We start from the raw sequence: 17,718 nt of genomic DNA on the forward strand, positions 1-17,718 counted from the left end.
CTGACTGCTGACAGTTTTTAACTTGACATTTCTGCCCTGGCAATTCATGAAGTGCTGAACTTTTGAAGGTGCTATGTTTAAAAAAAACAAAAAACACCTGAGCTACATGTTGAGCACTCCAGGGCAAAGGAGGTTAACGTGAACTCTGCTCTCGCTCTCCTCATGTGAACTCATGTGTGGATGCAGTATCTGTGGTCTGAGAGGGCAGGCATTCTGTGAAAAAAAAAACATGTTTTATTGGCTCGCATATCATCAAAGCCTCTTTCAAGTCAACCCTGTCAGATTTTTTTTTACTGTAGCACCTTATACTAATATGCACCTTAAAGGTTGTATCAGCGATTTCAGGCCCAAAAAAGGCCCAAACATAAATGATCACATTCATCTAATCTTTCCTAACGATCCGCTAGCTGCCCGCCCCATAAGCAGGCCGTCAAAAAACCGCGTCTCTGTAGGCAGCCTAGGCTCTGAGATCTGCACACAAAAACAATTGGTTTCACCAACCTCTCAAAACCAAAACAAATAGTGTTCCAACCAATCACCAACAGGGGGTGGGTGTTGTGAGGTTTTGCCGGTGATTGGTTGGAACATTATTTATTTTGGTTTTTAGTTATTTTGGCCTGCTTATGGGGCGGGCAGCTAGCGGATCGGTAGGAAAGATTTGATGAATGTGTCATTTATGTTTGGGCCTTTTTTGGGCCTGAAATCACTGATACAACCTTTAAAGGGTAGATAATGTAGCCTACTAAAGGCTGATTTATACTTCTGCGTCGGACCTACGCCGGAGCCTCTACGCTGTAGGCAACGCGTTGGTTTTCATTTATACTTCTGCGTCGTTGTCCGCGTTTACGCGCGCAGAGGGAGCATGTAAAACCCGAGGCAGCGGTCCTAGCAGACCAATCACAGCGATTGCGTCCGCGTAGAGTTGACGCGTTGTTACATTTTTGGAGAGGTGCACGTCAGGGTACACCGAAGGGTACGCGCGCTACATTGGATGCTGCACATTGGTGGTGGTTGAGGAGATTCCCCCCTTCTATGTAAAGCGCTTTGAGGTCTCAGAAAAAGCGCTATATAAATGTAACGAATTAGTACACACAGCCTACGACGTAGCTACGGCGTAAGTTCGACGCAGAAGTATAAATTGGGCTTAAGGTGCATCTAGCGCTATCCCAGTGACAAGCTAAAGGTACAGTTTTTGCATTTGTTTCTGACAATAAGCATTTATGCAAATATAAAGATATATTTAAAAAAAAAATAATAATAATACATTTGCCATCATAAATGTAGCTTCTTTAGCTCAAACCAGGCAAAAAAAATAATAAAAAAATCTCAGCCTGCTCCAGTTAATGCAACATTCTAAACAAACAAGATCTGCTCTTTTTACTGAACGACTTCTATCACTATAGCCACCATATTGAGCATTACAATTTCTCCTGTTCAAAAGTGGACTGTTTGATCCTACTTTAGATTTGCAGTAATTTTTTAGATTGGGGGTTGAAAGGAGCAAAAAGCGGATCAAAGGAGAGATGAGCAGGAACTTAGATCTTTGTTTTAATGAGGCTCGATTTTATACAATTTAACAAGACAGAGTACAAATAATGAGCACCACAAGATGAATTCTCTCTACACACAAACACACACACACACACACACCTTGTGCATCGTGTATAGAATTTGCCGCATTACATGAATATAAACCTAAGAGACGTAAGATTGAGAATGCGTTAAAATCTTCATGTGGCTGTAACTAATCAACGATCTCTCTTATAAGATTGAATTTGTCTGCATGTTCCTCATCATTCTGAAGTCTACTCTTTGAATTGAAGGCTATATAAAGAGGAGGGTTTTTCTTATTTGTCTGCAATGAGTTTAGATGAAGCCCCTGGATACAAGTAGCCTATTTAGCATAAATTCTTATCAAATAGTAGCCTGGCTAACGTCAGACCTCGTCTCATTGAGACGTGGTCTGGGAACCACATGTTCATTTTCTCGTATTTGAGGCGTGGTTTACGAATGCCCAGAGCCGTTTATTGGGCGCTACGAATGTCTATGAAATGCGTCTGTACTTAGATCATAGCCAATTGTTTCAATTATACCAGATGACGTATGTAGAGCGACAGAAATTCGACGAGGAAGAAGACGAAATAAACTTGCGTTCTTAACTACTTAGAACACTATCTAAGGCTGCATTGAAAGGTAACTTTCCATCTGATGCCATGTTGGATCCATAGATATAAACAAACTGCTTCGGTGTGTCGCATAGACGTCGTCATCGTCTTGCTGCTCCCTCCCCGTTCTGTGATTGGTTCCCTTTTTGAGGGGAAAATCTGGTCCATGGTGTCCAGGCTGCCTAGCAGCGTGAATAAAATCGCACTGCGCACAAGGCAGCATGGGGAAACCCAGGCTAATCAAATAGTTTTTACGGCGTGATCCTAAATTGTCTTTAACACTGATTGTGGTAAAGAAAGCCTTGACCCAACCATGCACAACTAGCATGATCAGATATTGGGCTATCCAAATTGTGTTCAGTAAACCTGATTTTTTTAAGAATTTCTTTATTTTTTCCAAAGAACAGGGTGCTAAAACAACACAGACAATGAGTGCAAATAAATATCAGTGAGCACAAGTCATCCATTCTTTCTATGGTTCCCACAATGAGTCTAAGCAAAATATTTGTTCTTTACTTTAAAGCTTGATTCTTGCAACTTATTTTTTGGCTCAGCCTAATCTATTGCTCTACTGGTTTGGATTGTTAAACTCTCGGGTTCACGAAAGGTGTTTGTTAGTAGTTTAATTTTGCCTTCAGAATCCTTTACAGTTTATTTAAGTTCCACCATGAGAGAGAAGGTCTATAAAATAGTTTAAAAAAAAACATAAGATTAGCCAAATGGCATTTTCAAAGCACTTTCAGTAACACATTACATTTACAGTTTATTCAACAAAATCACAAATTAACAATCGATAATACATAATAATAATAACATGCTCTTTTACTAACACATTTTAGCAAGTTGCATTAATTAACAATGAACAATAGTATTTTATTTTATTTAAAAATGAATTTAAGCTAGATTAACAAATGCTGTAAAAGAACTGTTGTTCATTGTGATACCTATGCTATAACATAAAAAAGCAACCCTTAATGTTAATGTGTTTTCAAAAGCAAAGTGTTGCATCTCTAAAGACCAGCAGAGCAACAGAGACATATTCATTTTCTTTTCTCTGGGTACTATTGTTTTGTTTCAAGTAAACAAAGGAACTACATTTCCAAAAAAAAGAAGTAACAATATAGGGCATTGCAATAAGACACACAAGAGTGTTCTTGTTTCTGTGTAGCTTTAAATTACACCAGCAAAAGTCAATACGCACGGCACAGGACAGCTCTTCACCATCCCCACAACAATAATTTGATCATCTCAGTGTACTTTACTATACATAGCGTTTGCGGGAAGCTCATAGTGTTTGCATTATTTTCAGGCTGTTCACTTGAAGCCACTAAAAGCACTGACTACGGCTCATTAAATAAGATTCTATGGAGCTGCTGAATGACTGAAATAGAAAGGGACGCAGTGGCAGGGCAGTTTTTCCAGATCCTGCACTTGGAGATATTTTGGGATCATGATGAGATATTGATTGCTGGCAGGGTGAAAGCTGATTGGTTGACTGGCTGGACACTCATTGATCTCTGGGTCTTGTTTGGGTGCTTGAGTTATGGGCTTCGGAAGGTCCTGAGGCTCTGGGTTTTTCACAAAGATGGACAACACCCTCTAACGGAGTATTCTCCATAAAATTTAGATGGGTAAGGACAATGGAAAAATTACATTTACAAAATATAGGGGGGATGTTTATGAAGTTCCACAAAAACAGTTTGCAACCACCAAAAACAATAAAACAACAGATCAGTCTTATTTAGGTAATTTTAGGTAATGAGTCCTCTGCGAATATTTAGCAGCACAGGTTCACTCCAAACTAGGGCTGTCACGATTACTCGATTAAAGTAGAGTAGCCTACTCAATAAAAAAATTAAAAAATAAAAAAAAAATCATCTTTTGCAATTTACCCATGTTGAGTAACCAGCAAAATACCGGAAGCGGCGCGTTCCACGGACAATATTTTTTTACACTGTTTTCTAAGGCTATGCGATAATATTAAAATAATTGAAAATCATATTATTGCATAGTGCTATTGTGAAATCACAAAGGCTGCGATTCAGTTAAATAAATATATGCGCAGATTTTGTGTTTCATAGTTGAACTGTTATCATATGCGTGGAGCGCGTCTCGGGTATGTTCCAGAGTGTTCCTTTTCAGAAAATTTGTAACGAAACCCATTTTTAAATCTACACCAATACAGCAGAATACATACATATGTTTCTAAATATGCGAATTGTTGTTCATCGCGATTTCAAAATAAAAGTTTAAACCCTCGCTCTGAGTTTGCATGTTTTGATGTGCACATGTTCTTGTTCAAGAAATTACAGCGGCTGTTGCATTTCCATAGTACAGAAGTGACCAAACATTAAAGATTAAGTGACATTTGAATTAAATGTTGTTTGGCCAATATTAAACAAGGATTTGATCATGCCGTACAGCCGTAGTAGCCTGGAAATCCAGACCCAAATCTAAACGATTAATGGTCTGGCGTCGACTAATGAATCGGCAAGCTCGAAGGGCGGCACCAGGCGTGCATTTGAAAATCTCACTGCGCGTCTACGACCAATCACAATAAGTTATCGCTTAGCTACCAGCGGAGCTAACTGGTAGATTAGACTCTTACTATATCCGGTCGGCAAAACAGCAAAAACACCCTTCTTGCAAAGGAATGATTCGAGCGCCGTCTTCTGTTCCTCTTTTAGAGAAAAAGTCGAAATCTTTCATTGTAGCGGCCAAAGCCGTTTCAAACAAATGGTGTTCATCCATAGCCATCTTGCAATGTTTAGCCTACTAATGACTTCAATGTCGCAGCGCTGTCGTCATCTCGCCTCTGGCCCGCCTATATCAGATAACCCGATGTGATTGGTGCAGCTCAGATAGAGGGGCAAATTTAATGAGCATCACACCAGAGTAACTCGCTGAGCAAATTCAACTTGTGCTCTCGCGAGAACTCTGGAGTACCAGGGTACAGCCGTAGTGTAACAACAACAAACACCAGGCCATTGGCGCCCTCTGCGGCATTTGTTAAAGGGACACTAAGTAGGAATTTCTCCCATCTAGTGGTGAAACTGTATTTTGCATTCAAACGAATAATGCTCTCCAGCGCCTCACTTTTCCAAATGCGCGTTGCATCTACCGTAGACGTTATGTACCAAAAAGCTATGACAGGTTGTCTTATAATAGCACTTCGAGTTTTCCTTCGGGTGAACAGGTTTGTTATTTAAAACAAACTGAAACTTGAATCAACGAAAAAAAGAATGTTACAGTATAAATTACTGACTGTGAAAAACATTAACTATGGTAGTTAGAAGTAATGCCGCCTTTATTCGTTATATTTTTGAAGTACGTGCATTGTTAGATATCATCATCATCATCCGTGCCTTCTCTAACGTTACTTTACTCAATAGCTGCTATTCATCAAAGAGCCTGTTTAACTTACTATGAATAGAATAGATAAATAGATATAACTATAAATGTTCTACTATCTATATAATAAAGTTCACAACCAAGCAATGAAAAATAAGCTTGTAATTAAGACCGTAACATTGACTTACCTGTCGAGAAGAAAGCAGGCAACTTCAGCATCTCTTTCGAAAGCTTTCTCCTGCATTAACCCTTGTTTTTGTAATCTCCGGTCACGTTTCCTTTTACGGTCTATTTTGGACTTTTTCGATGACGAGGACTCCTTATCCTGTGACTCATATGTATGTATGAATGAACAGTGTATAAACTAGATGTACCGCATGGCGGTACAAAATATGACCGCCGCTCAGGCCTGCACTGGCTTTCCACAAAAATAAATGACGTGGAGCAATTTGGCTGTATTGCGTGTTTATGTATATACCTAAAAAAAGTAGTAGTATGTGCATGTCTGTCTGTGTGTGTGTGTATGTGTGTGTGTTTGTGTGTGCGCATGTGTGTGTGTTTGTGTGTGTCTGTGCATGTGGATTTGTGTGTGTATGGGTGTGTGTCTGTGCGTGTGGATGTCAGTGTGTGTGCATGTTTGTTTGTATTCCTGCATGTGTGTGTGTGACAGTATCATCCTAAACCAGCAACCCTTTGCTCAACAGCACCATCTACAGGCCGATGAGTGTACAGTCACTAAATGTGCACATAAATGAATTTATTTTATACCCCCCCATGGATGAAATTCTACGAAACTTAGCATACCCCCAGAGGATGTCAAGTTAATCATACACATGAAATATGGTGCAGTTCTGAACATCTCCACTGAAGATAGGGGCGATTAAAGCAGAATAATATTGCATTTTCATTTTTTATGGGAGGGGTGCAAATCACAAATGAGTGATTATGGGCTAGGTTGATGTGGGCCCTTAAGACCAACATACCATAAAAATTTCTTCATCCTCGGTTCCACGGTTCAAGTAGTTATTTAAGAAAAACTGCATTTTTTGGGTTTGGGGGGGCCCAGCGCGGGGGGGGGAGTGGCCCCCGGGGACCAAACGAAATTTTTCCGTAAAAGTCTAGTGGGGCTACATGCTCACCAAATTTCATGTTCCCCGGTGTTTCGGTGTCCCTGGTATCATTGACGGAAAATTCAGTAGATTGACGAAAAAAAAAAAAACTTTGACAATCCCTATATGACCGCTTTCGCTAGCTATGCTAGCGGCGGTCATAATAACCGTGCAGTGCAGCCTTTTAAACTTGCCGGGGCAGTGACAAGCGCCTCTCAACTGCTCTGCTCCTCCGCTTCTGCTGGCTTCAGTCACGTGACGCTGGCTCTGAATGAAAACGCGTTGTGGAAACGCGTTGGCCTAGTACTTTTTGTCCCTCTCTGCTATTATAGTTTTTCAAGATGGAGGAACTACATGGAAGCCTCCGTGGACCATGTATATAAAGATAATAAATTCTTCGTTTACGAGGATTAGTCAGATCATTGGCATAGGTATTTGTACACCATTGAGGGCATATTTATGAATAAAAATATTGATTTTAGATAATAAAATACCTAAAAAGCTACATATTGTCCCTTTAATGCAAATTAGTATGCTACATGTTTATTTATACATGTTTATAGTTTATAGCTATATTAATTTTACATGGCGTATTTTAACAGTGTTGTTCAATAAAACCCATAGGATTACTTACTTTGATAAATTATAAATGATAATTAATATTGCTTGTTATTATATATTTGTATTGTTAGTCATTTTAAAGGCTGTTGTTGGCGAAAACAGATGGCGAAACCCTTTCTCTGTGGAGGCCAGGGGCCAATCATCCAGCGTTTGTCAGGGTCAAAGAAACAGGCCGTGCGGTGTGCACATGACAGCAGCCAGGGTCAGCATCTCCCCCTCTCTTCCCTTATTGCTCTCTGACATTCTCTGAATTATTTGGGCAGGGCTCTCATGGCAAAACAAGCTTTTGCCTTAGTCTGCAGACACAAAATAACCCACAAACAATTATTTGATGGTCTCAGGATACTTTGCTTTTTATAGAACTTGCTCCATTTCCCAGAGCCCTTTTATTTACTCCTGTCTATCATGTTGATATGATTCTAGTTCCATATTTAGGCCTCTGAACATCATTATTTTTCCTTCTGTTAACTGTGTAGTCTGACAATAAAATCCTAGAACATAACTGATGGAGTCTTGGCTCAATTAGGATTTTTTTTAAAACAAATTAAGAAATTATTTAGCAAAGCAACAAATATATCTAGTTCTATTATTAAATAAACCTGGAAACTATAAATACAGCTGTCAGAAATGCCAGGGCTCAGCTCACACTACGAGATTTAAAATTTGAGGTCATGCCATTTTCTTGACTAGAGCAAAAATGCAGCTTTTATTCAAACTATCCAGAGACAGCGCTGCCTTGAACAAAACGATAATCCTAGGAAAAAAACAAGGAGTAAGAGCATATAACCCATGTCTTGGCAGTTGGCACCAATACAGCAAGCCTTCTCATTTAGGATTGATTTTAAAATCCTTTTTTTAGTTTAGTGCTTTAGGACATTTCAGCGTGTCACAGTAATTGCCTTCCTAGATGGACCTTTAGATCTTAAAAGAAAAGACTACAAAATGTTCCAAAGAGAAAGTGCGGAAGCTTTCATGTTTTACTGGAAAATTCCCTGTATTAGAAATCTGCTGTTCATCATTTGCGTTTGGAGTTCTTCAACATGGCTTTTGATATCATTTATTATGGGATCTTTGCTATTGTTTTGTTATTGATAACAATTGCTACATGATGCTTATATTTTGCTATACTTTTATTTAAATGAAAATGGTATAGCCTACTCGTTTTAGAGTCCTGAACTATCTTTTTAAGGCTTTTGGGTCATTCCATGTCAAATAAACCAAATTTCAGAAACTTCCCCAGGTCAAAATTTTGATTTTGTTAATATTTTTTTCTGAAGACAGACAGATATGATGAAAGTCAAATGTAATGTAATGGATGTATATTGACAGAGTAATCCACTATTTTGCAGAGTGGGGTTAAAAATGACAATCTCACATGAAATTAGGAGCCAAACAGGGGGGTAAAAATTACTTGGGGAGGGGTAAAAAATGATCCCCATATCTATGCGATTGAACCATAAAGGATCTTAAAAAATGAAGATTCCAAAAGAAAAGTTAATTAAGAATTGCAAAGACCATGCAAACTTTTTTAAGGCACTCAGACAGGTATGTTCTATGCAATTGTGTTGAATAGAAAAAAACAAGATACATTTCAGGTTTCATCATTATATGTTGTTCAGATATTCCTCTTTAAAAGAAAAAAATATCAGCTGTATGCAAAGTGACCCACAATTGGTTTTCGACCACTAAGAATGTGTACAATTGACCAATTTACACATGGAGCCGCATTAAGACCTCCATATCTTTGGGACAATATATCAAAGTACAATATATGGCCTTTAAAATGAAAGTTTGCTAAGAACCAAAATCTAAAAGGATATTAACATATCTTTAATGCTTCTTGAGTTACAGGCATGCAAACTTGGAGCAAAAAACACAAGTGCTTTTTCCCATTTTTGAACTGTCACCGTTGGCATATAATGAAATAAAGATTGCTAAAGTCAACAGATTTTACAAATAGACCTACCAATCTCTGTGTAAAAATAAAATAATGATGCTGCCATCTTTCTAATGTCATTTATACCCCTCTGTAATTTGGCTCCAAATCTTGGGTAAAAATTGTCATTTTTGGCTCCCTCTACAAAACAGTGAATTTTAATATTTTGGATTTCTTCTTTAGAAGAACCATTTCTTTCACCAGAATTTTTTTTCATCAAAAAAAAATTGCAGGGGCCTCTGGTTAAGTTCAGTTCTTGTTCTGTAAGATGTGGGAAGACCTTATTGCATTAAAACAAGCTTTCCAATTTGCATGTCTTTCTATTGGAGATGAAAATACAATGGGATCAATAGTATCAATTAGTATTATGCTTATTCTGTAGTATTCATTTCAGTTCTTTTTTCCTACTAAAACCTCAAAATACATTTTGACAAAGAAAAACATATTTGCTTTAAATTTTACTCCAAAACTCCATTTGTGCACAAGGCAAAATGCAAACACAGTACAGTATCTCAGAAAAGTAAACGGTTACAGTGTGAGTGTAATTACGACCTCCTACTGCTATATTACACCTTTTCAGACCAGAAACCAAACACATGGTTTGAAAGCTCAAGTCTTTTCCTCACAGATGGGAAAAACTAAGAAGAAAAACTTCACGTCTGACCTTGCCCTTGTTCAATAATGCACGGAAACACAACATCAGTACAACAGTAATCCGTTCACTGAGACCTCAAGGTCCTGCTCCTGTCTGAGAGGATTTGTAAGTTGGAGCCTCCACTCTGCTCAGAGAGTTGCTCAGGGAGACGATTAGAATTCCCAAAGAGAGAGAGAAGCACAACAAACCCACTGCAGGGTGATGAGGATAATTAGAACACAGTTTTCAATATTGACCACAATCTATCCAGTATGATTTCACGGTCCTGCCTGACTATTGGTTTAATGCCTTAGGTCTACAACTTAATTGTAAAAAAAAAAAGATTTAGCCTAACTAATATTATATATATAGTACAGTAGAATATTGTATTCACTAAATTACAGTAGGATAGAATATTGTATTTACTGTGAAATCAATCCAGTCTAGGTTATTTTCGGCCAAAACGCAACAAATTACTGTACAAAAATAACCATACCACAATGCATTAAAGCTTAAATCGTTTTTCATTTAAAGTGACCATTACGGTGATTAGTGTTCACTTTGTCTGGGAACTTGGACCGTATTTACTTTTAATTCAATTACTTTCCTCCTAGTCTGTGTAATACTGTTACAGAACACAAATGATTGCACTGTGTAACATGGAAAAGATAATCTAATCTTAGTGATTGATTCTAGTCTGATTATAACCTGCAATCTAAATATGTGCCAATATTATATGTTACAGAATAGAAATCATAATCTTTCATAAACAGTCATAGTGAGCTCACTGGTTACCATCACAGGTTTTTAGTACACACAGATATAAACAGTGGACACCAAACTCATTAACTCAAAGATGGTGACAATCAGAATTTTAGATTAAAAATGTTCATTTATAAAACAAAACTAAAAGTTTAACTAAAAATAATGCAGCACAATGCTGCTACATTTAGTTTCCTGCTCACTGTTAAATATACGGTACAATATAGAAAAAGTTTACACAACTACAAATTACTGTAAGCAACTAGTAGCCAGGAATTTAATTATTGAAATGCAACAGAATCATTTATAAACTGGTTGCTTTTAATGTTGTAACAATGATTGGCCAGACCTTCCATAATCACAAATAACTGGACTTAATTGTATTGAATGTGCTTCAAAACTTAAAAGTATATATATATATATATATATATATTAATTACTTGTAATAATATTAATGAAGTAAAGTGTATTTAAAGAGAGAACACTTTCATGACTGTTTCTTAACACACTTACACTTTGTAATGTCAAATTAAAAGTTTTCAAATACATTTTAAATCATTATGTTTTAATAATCTTTTGTCATGCTTTAAAGAAATACACAAATTTTGTAGACTAAAGGCCCGTTCACACCAAGAGCGATAACTATATCGATAAAGATAATAGTTCTATTAATAATAAAATAACGGCACAGAGAAAAAATATCGTTGGAATCACTTTCAGAATATTTTTTTTTCAGCTGATGAGCAATAAGAACAACGACAGCCAATCAGAATCCATCCTGCTTTGAAGAGCGTGAGCATTTAAAGCTGCAGATTACAAAACTGCCGCGTGCACTTATAACAAACTGAACGATATTGTGTTATCATTCTTGGTGTGAACTTGATTGTCAGTGTAGTGTGTTATTCAATATTACATATAAAGTTTATATGCTTAAAATGTACCAAATTGCAACTTTATAATTACCAATGTGTAATTTCAAATATATTTAAATACATGGCATACAAGCAGTGGCGTGCACAGGGGGGGCGATATTTTTTTTCCACAGGATGGTAGGGGAAGACTCATGAATATTCATTAGGGAAGTCATCCCTGATTGGTCTGATGACCTACCCCTAACCCCACCCCTAAACCTACCCGCCACTGGGGGTCTGATGACCTACCCCCTAACCCCGCCCCTAAACCTACCCGTCACTGGGGTTAAGACCAATCAGGGATGACTTCCCTAATGAATATTCATGAGTCTTCCCCTACCATCCTGGGGAAAAAAATGTCGCGGCCGGGCTCAAGCCCCTGCCCCTTTTGTCTAAAAATGTATTGTGCCCCTCTCTGATTCATTTAACTAATGAAACCTTACTTTAAAGTGTTACTGATTTCATGATAGCTAACACTTTAATGAATACATAGCCTACATAAAATGTATAACATCAACATAACTAAACATGAATTCCTCATAATTACCTACTTGATTCTCTGTTTTGTTAGGTAAAGTAAATCATATTTAGTAATATTATCATCATTTCCCTATTTTTGTTTGATGTGTTATGCATTCTAATTGTATCAACATCTTTTCATTGGTAATGAAGAGAGGCTCTCTGACCTACTGCTGCTCTCCATCGAGCGAGATATTCCAAATAATTGTGAGGAAATCATTAAAATATATAAAAACACAACAGACAGACGGGTACTGCTTTAAATACAGTTTTTAACTTTTTTTAAAAAAGTGCCCTTTTTGGTCCTTCCGCCCCTGCCCTGGAGGAGGAGGTCTGTGCATGCCACTGCATACAAGTATAAATAGAAATGTCATTAAAGTACATTTTAGTTGACCATAAATGTTAGTCAGTATATTCAGCGGTTAAAGCGCACTCATTTAACCAAATTTCAAAGACAGAAAGGTTATTATGAAATTACATATAAAGATGAATTTAAGTCCTTCTTAAGTGGGTCAAAAAAGCACTCTAAAGTTCAGCTATTCTTGTATTTATTCTAAATTTGATCTCTAATACATTTTCACTTAATTGCAATGTAATCCAGCCCATGAAGTTTAGCTGACAAAACTAACAAATAATGAGACAAAATATGACCAATGGTGGCTTGAGGATTGAGCTGTGGAATTGATGCTTGTCCGTGACTATGGTACATTAGTCAGAATTAAGCTATTTCAAATACTCTGTGGGCCAAGCTCAGCTGGGCCTGGTTCATGGTTGTCCATTAATGAGACAGCCTAATACTTCAAACAGAATTTATGCAGAATTTTCTGGCAAGGGAAATGCATGGACTGCTCTGAGGATATTTATGTGACATTCTTTATGCGCACACCCTTTTAGACCAAACCAAATCAAAAAACAAAATGGACAGCCAAGGTGCGTGGCATGCACTCCATCTTAGTCAGGAAATCCAATGGAATCCGGACTGGCGTCGATTACCTGCTCGCAGTACTAAATCAAATGGCGCAGAAGTTATACAGAAGCACAATTTCTCTTAATATTAAGGTTGGAATAGTTCTATAGAAAATGTGAAAGCACATTTTAGATGACTAGAAGACACAAACAGTGGAATTCAGGATAGTTGACAATAGTTTTGCTAAACGTGTATATGCAATTAAATGTTGACGACATGATGGACGTACATTGTACATGATTGTCATCATACATTGCGTATGATGACACATAAATAAAGAAACAAAAGCCATTCGCCCTATTAGAAGTCAGTGCACCATCAGAATAATTTTGAAACTGATATTTCAAAGTAAACAAATAAACAAACAAACTTACAGCTGCTTTAAAGGGATAGTTCACCCAAAAATGAACCTGTATGACTTATTTTCCAAACGTGTATGAGAAAATGTCTTTGGAAATTTTGTCCATACAATGAAAGTCAATGGGGTCCAATGACGAAATAAAGTCATACAGGTTTAGAATAACATGAGGGTGAGTAAATGATGACACCATTTTTTTGGGTTTAACTCTCAAGAAAATTGATTTGAGACTTGACTTGAGACATTGAATTTTGTGATTTATCAGCAGTATGAGCACCCGTGAGTGTGTTATAAACAGCAATCTTTAATTTCCTTATGTCAGGTTTTAAGATACAACATGTTGTCATTAAGAATCCCCTGCTTTTGAACATTTAGCTTTCTGACTCAACAGAATCCATGCGATAACATCTATTATCAGAGTTGCTGAGAAAGCAGCAAAAAATGCTCCGGGTTGGGCCAGCCCTTGTCCGTTCTGCAACTCAGTTCATTAAAACCCTGAAAACCTGGCAGTTCTCACTTTCCCATCAGGTATCAGTGAACCAAGCCAGGGCCATGCAGAGAACAACAAAACACAACACCAACGGATGCCCGCTCACACACACAACCGTATGAGGACAGCGCCCATGCCATCTGTTTGCAAAAGAATTAGGCTAGAGCCTCAGCCTCTATAGCTCAAAACCAAACACAGGAGCTTTTAATACATGATACTGGTTACCTGTCTGGCGTATTGCGGAGGCAGAGAGGTGTAGAACTTCGTGGGGTCTAAAGTTTTTACGACCATTAAAACCCCCTGTGCAATAAATAAACATAGGCCCATCCACACACATAACGGTAAACAAAAAGCACCAAGGTATCATTTGAAGTACTTTAGAATACAATGTGAATGCCATGGCACATATATATATAGTCATCATTTAATTCCACTGTATTAAAGTATTGCTATCTGATGACCACCATGGTACCACTATAGTGATTTTTTTTATGGGAAAAAATAAAATCATAGTGCAAAAATGAACTAAATCGTAACTATCTCCACAAAAAATAATAATAACAATTAGGCTACTTGCTTGGACACCAGAAGTCAATGTCAAAAGGCTCTCTATAGAAACCAGCATACATTGCCCAATCCAGCCTTGAGTGTAAACACGCAGAAGACTGTATAGGCTATTCCTCTATTATTGTCAACAATATAAACAGACTTCAGGCATGGTACTCAACTTTTACTGCCAAGTGCTCATGGGAGCCTGAATTCTCACTGTTGGACAATTCATCTAACAGCTTGTTCGCTGCGTCGAGCCCACAGGTTTGGTATTAATGTTTCATTCGTAAACAGAGACCAAAATGTAACGTTTGCAGAGGGTTATGTATGGTAATGTTGATTTCAACTAGGCCTAGTTAATCAGAGGTTAATCTTTTAATGGCATTGCATGGCATTCATACTGAATCAAAGCTGATGTTAATACTGTACTAATGTATCAAACATTATAAAGTAAATTAAGCCAGCAGCCATATCACCCTGTAGCCCAAGACTGGTTGCCCACTGAAGCCAAGCAGGGTTGAGCTTGGTTAGTACCTGGATGGGAGACCTGGCTCTTGGGAAAACCAGGTTGCTGCTGGAAGAGGTGTTAATGAGGCCAACAGGGGGCACTCACCCTGTGGTCTGTATGGGTCCTAACGCACAAGTATAGTGATGGGGACACTATACTGTCAAAAAGCACCATCCTTCGGATGAGACGTTAAACCGAGGTCCTGACTCTCTGTGGTCATAAAAAATCCCAGAATGTCCTTCGAAAAAGAGTAGAAGTTTAACCCCGGCATCCTGGCCAAATTTGCCCATTGGCCTTAATCCATCAAAATGGCCTCCTAATCATCCCCATTTACTGATTGGCTGATCTGTCTCCTCTCCACCAATAAGCTGGTGTGTAGTGGGTGTTCTGGCGCAACGTGGCTGCCGTCACATCATCCAGGTGAATGCTGCACATTTGTGGTGGTTGAGGAGATTCCCCTCTTCTATTTAAAGCACTTTGAGTGCAGAGAAAAGAGCTATATAAATGTAACGAACGATTTATTATTATTATTCATCGCTGTCTTGAACTAAATCAGTTATTCATTGTGTGAGCGGGGAGACATATATTAGATATCTTTGTCAATTCATCAGGCTTGTCTTTTTTAAATAAGTGAATAAAAGCTTTGAGCATTGGAAAATTATGATAATTCTGTTCTGCATATCATACAATACCACCATCAACCCACTCAAGTAATAATTGGACAGTGTGAACCACCAATAGAGTACAACAGTGACCACCTACTTCTTCACTGGCCCTAGAAAACAAGGAAAGACTGCACATTTTAAATTACTTATGAGTTATGAACAATTCATCATAATTGAACGTTTGGGCAATATAAGACCTGACAATAAGTCACTGATTAGAAGTATAAGTCAACACATTAAATACTTAAACGTAAAAAATACTCACTAGCCGATTTTGAAAATGGTTACCAGAGGAAACTTGGGTAATTGGGGACCATACACGAAACTACTAGTGATATGACTGAAGATCATACACTACCAAACGTTCAAATGTTCCGAACACAACAAACTGCAAAAACATGCGCCTCGTCGTTGCTAGGCGACACATGACAAATAAAAATAACATTGTATTCTAAAACAGCCCTCCGACTGAAAGGAATCCTTAATCTAAAAACCAAGCGGTAAAATCTCAGATTGCCTAAAATCTGCAAACTTGCTCTGACTCTGACTAACGTTGGCTTCTCTAAACTTCGCGGTAAAATCTGTGCAAAAGTCGTGTAGTGTATTCCAACCTTCAGACACACCTCCTCCTCTTTTTCCTTCGCTCTGTCGTAATAATGTACCCTGGTAATCCAGAGTTCTCGCGAGACCACAAGTTGAATTTGCTCAGCGAGTTACTCTGGTGTCGAATAATGATGCTCATTAAATATGCCCCTCGATCTGAGCTGCACCAATCACATCGGGTTATCTGATATAGGCGGGCCAGAGGCGAGCTAAACAGATGACGACTGCGCTGTGACGTCGAAGTCATTAGTAAACATTGCAAGATGGCTATGGATGAATACCAGTTGTTTGAAACGGCTTTGGCCGCTACAATGAACGAGTTAGACTTGGCTTTTTATCTAAAACAGGAACAGAAGACGCCGCTCGAATCGTTCCTTTGCAAGAAGGACGTTTTTGCTGTTTCGCCGACCGGATACGGTAAGAGTATAATCAGAGAATGTCTAATAAGGTTAGCTCTGCTGGTAGCTGGGGTTTATTGTTGTGATTGGTCGTAGTGTTATCCAGTTGCGTGCAACGAGATTTTCAAATGCACGCTTGGTGCCGCCCCTCGAGCTGGGCGATTTTCATTGGTTGACGCCAGACCATTAATCTTTTAGATTTAGCTCTGGATTTCCAGGCTAGTAATAATGCTGACCAAGCAATATCTCCAATAAACCAGTAGCAAAGCAAACAAGCCAAGTAGCCTAGTAGGCACGTTGAAGCGGTCATCTTCCTCCACCGATGTCGCTTTTTTGTTTAATACTTTCCTCAGTCTTTATATTCCTATTATGACGTTAAACTGTTTTTACAAAATGAGAAATTGCGAACATTCCGCCCGTTCCAAAGTAAACCGCTCCAAGTTCATCTACACGCGCTCAACTTCCAGCGCCACATATATGGGCCGCGGACTGAGAACGTGCAAAATGATCTGATTGGATAAAATATTGGAACTTTTATTTATTTATAGACACACGCACACGCACACACACACACACACACACACACAGATACCTCCACTGCAAAAAAATATAGGTACCATAAAGGTACATTAATGTAAGTAAATAATGACTGAATTTTCATTTCCGAATGAACAAATTCCTTTACCTCAGTGGCAGGTCTGTCTTGAAAGGTTTCTTCTACTTTATAATTTAAAAGAGTTTCTCTCTGTTGGGTTTCTGGTTCTGCTGAGGTTGACCTGGCTAAAGGATCATTCTTAATGCCCCTTGATGTTCCTGGGTTCCTTATGCCCACAGGTGCAGGAGCTACACAGACAAGTGAAATGAGATGAGACAGGATAGAGGGAGGAAAAGAGGAGTGGGGAGGGAGAGAGTTACTGTCAGGAGAGTAAAAAGGGGAGCTGTGAGGGAGAGGCTAAAGATAGTGAGAGGGGGACAGAAGGGAGGGAGGGGACTGGGAAAAGTGACTGAAGAAAAGATAGCAGGATGCTGCAAGAGAGAAGATGGGAAGCTATGAAAGGGGAGGAGGAAGAGGTATCAACAGAAGGGAGTGAATGGGGCACAGTAGAAAGACACACGACTGAACAAACAACCAAAAGAGAGCAGAGAGAGGGGGAAGCCCCACAGGTCTGCTG

The 17,718-nt window shown here is 38.5% G+C and overlaps 1 protein-coding gene across 1 annotated transcript in view; it reads right to left on the reverse strand.

Moving 5' to 3' along the window:
- The window catches only part of vsnl1a (visinin-like 1a), a 67,000-nt gene extending 49,748 nt beyond the window's left edge, over positions 1 to 17,252 (reverse strand). The window contains exon 1 of the mRNA XM_084431898.1: positions 17,232 to 17,252. The gene's annotated coding sequence lies outside the window, so the exon portion shown is untranslated. The remainder of the gene's footprint in view (positions 1 to 17,231) is intronic.
- Positions 17,253 to 17,718: the final 466 nt, after the last annotated feature.

Source organism: Rutilus rutilus (assembly GCF_951802725.1).
Source record: "Rutilus rutilus genome assembly, chromosome: 15".
Classification (NCBI taxonomy): domain Eukaryota; kingdom Metazoa; phylum Chordata; class Actinopteri; order Cypriniformes; family Leuciscidae; genus Rutilus; species Rutilus rutilus.